Source organism: Bufo gargarizans, chromosome 6, assembly GCF_014858855.1.
Source record: "Bufo gargarizans isolate SCDJY-AF-19 chromosome 6, ASM1485885v1, whole genome shotgun sequence".
Taxonomy (NCBI): Eukaryota; Metazoa; Chordata; class Amphibia; order Anura; family Bufonidae; genus Bufo; species Bufo gargarizans.
Window position 1 is genome coordinate 167,741,988 of NC_058085.1, and position 2,963 is coordinate 167,744,950.

Sequence of the window (2,963 nt, forward strand, 5' to 3'; positions counted from 1 at the left end):
GATCTGGGTTCCTGTGTGTGTATGTGTGTTGGCTGTGTCCATTTAAGTATGGTGTGGACATCTGCTTGTGTGCATGGGATTCAGTCAGCAAGGCTATGGCAGGTAGGTTGAACTAGTGTAGTTCACCTGCCATACCCATAAGTCTGTTTCTGTACCCCTTTTCCTTGCAGCTTGGCCAGTGAGACTCCTGTTCCTCCGTGCCTAGGAGGAACAGGTCGTCTTACGCTGCTCCTTGTTCCAGGGTAATCCCACCATCACGGTTGGCTCATATGGTTAGGAGTCAGGGTCAGATTAGGGACGCGATAGGAGGTGACCTGCTCCCTAATTCTGTCGTCCTGGCCGAGCAGCCACTAACATCTTCTGGCATCGCACGGCTGAGGGTTTTCCCCATCCTCAGCCGTGACAATGGGGACCTGAACTTTTGAGCACTAAAATGGCTGTAAAAAAGTAATGGGAAGGTCTAGATGGCTGCCAATGGCAGCAAAATGTGATTAAGAGCATGGCAAGTGCTCTGCAAACAAATGTGGATAGGAAAATGACTTAAAATAACATAAAATACGTAAAAATCTAAAATAATAATCTTGATCTTGGAGGACGAGGTCCATATAGAGTAGGAGGTTGAGTGGGAGGTGGATGTGGCGTTGTAGGTGGAAGCAGCGGTGGAAGATGAGGAGGTACCCTACACTGCTTTTTTTTTTATTTTTTTTTTATTAGGGTACATTCCATTGGGAAATATAATCTGTTATAATCCTTTCCAGCCATGCTAAACAAGTGTTCAGACAATACACTGGCTGCAGGGAAAGCCAGTACCTCCAAGGCGTAAAGGGCAAGCTCAGGCCATATGCCCAATTTGGAGACCCAGAAGTTGAAGGGGGCAGACCCATCAGTCAGTACGTGTAGGTGTGTGCACACATACTGCTTCACCATGTCGCACGTCCCTGTGATGTCCACGATCCAATTGGATATCTGCTATCAACTTTCGATGTTCTTTTCTGCGCCTACCATGTTGTTCTCCATTAGCGGCGAATCAGGGTTCCACGCCGGAGAGGGAGCGTGAGAAAGGGAGACCACATCCAAGGGAGGTCAATGGCTGCAATGTGATCAAGTTGAAATGTGGGACAAATTATTGAAGCTGAGGCTTCCAAGTAAAGGAAGGGGGTGCATGGCAATTACCCACTCCCGACTCGGGGAGGTAGTGACAATAAATAACAATACAGGACTCTTAAGATGCCCTGTTATTGGAATGATTATTTAAAAATTATAGGGAATGTCACTGGGGTATTTGGGATTTTGAAACGTTAGACAGGAGAGGCCCTGCTGCCGCTTTGTTAGCTCTAGATAACTTCTGCGTGATTGCACGTCCCTGTGATATCCACGATCCAATTGGATATCTTCTCTATCAACTGTCAATGTTCTTTTCTGCGCCTACCATGTTGATCACGGTTAGTGCCAAATCAGGATTCCACGCTGGAGAGGGGTCGTGAGAAAGGGATACCACATCCAAGGGAGGTCAATGGCTGCAATGTGATCGAGCTGAAATGCGGGACAAGTTATTAAAGCGGAAGGATCGAATGAAAGAGCCAATAAAAGACACATTTTCCAAATTTAATTCGCTGTCACCTATACAGAGCAAGGGTTTTTTATCGCCAGAAATTGGTTAATGTAATTCACCAATGGAACAGATGATTTTAAAAAATTTCAGTCCCTGTCACCTATGGAGAGCAGGGGTTTATTCAAAAATGGTAAAATGTTACCCAAGAATGTAACATATTTTTTTTTTACATTTATTAACCTGTCTACTAGGTAGAGCAGGGGTATATCACAGCCAATATTGGTGAATGTCACCCAACTATGTAACAGAAAAATTAGTGAAATTTATTAACCTGTCAACTAGGTAGAGCAGGGGTATATCACAGCCAAAAATTGGTGAATGTCACCCGAAAATGTAACAGACAAATTAGTGAAATTTATATACCTGGTAGAGCATTAGTATATCACAGCCAAAAATTGGTGAATTTCACCCGAAAATGTAACAGACAAATTAGTGAAATGACATAAAATAAAATTTGTACAAAAAAAAAATAAAAAATCTTGATGTATGAGGTGAAGGTCTATATAGTGTGGGAGGTTGAGGAGGCAGTGGACATAGCGGTGTAGGTGAAAGCGGCGGTAGAGGAGGACGAGGTAGCAAACAGTTTTTTATTTACATTTTTATTTTTAAATTAGGGTATACCCCAAAAAGAGTGGGAAATATGAAAAATACAACAATGAGCAATTGCACTGTAGTATAACAAGGGCTGGCTGGGTAAGGCCGGTATACGTGTCTATTTTGCACCAAGGTATGGACAAGTCCTGTGGGATCCGGGTTCAATATAATGAACGTGAGCTTGTCCCCATTGGCTGTGGACAGGCGACTGCGCTTGTCTGTGATAACACCCCCTACTATGCTAAACACAAGTTCAGATAATACACTGGCTGCAGGGCAGGCTAGCACCTCCAAGGCGTAAAGGGCAAGCTCAGGCCATGTGTCCAATTTGGAAACCCAGAAGTTGAAGGGGGGAGACCCATCATTCAGTACGTGTAGGCGTGTACACATACTGCTCCACCATGTTGCTGAAATGCTGCCTCCTGCTAAGATGTTCCATATCAGCTAGTGGTGCTGGTTGTTGTGGTGTGCTGACAAAACTTTTCCACATTTTGTCCATGCTAACCCTGCTTTCTGAGGTGCTGGTGGTGCCCCAGCTGCGTTGGCGACCTCTTTCTCCTCCTCTGCCTTCGCCTTGTGATTCCACTGTGTCCCCGCTGTCAGGTGGGAATGCCACCAGCGCCGTGTCTACCAGCGTGTGCTTATACTGGCGCATCTTATGATCACGCTCCAGTGACGGAATTAAGGACGGTATGTTGACACACCCAGACATTAAGGGTTTCGATGATGGAACCCGGTGTCACGGCTGTAAATGAGC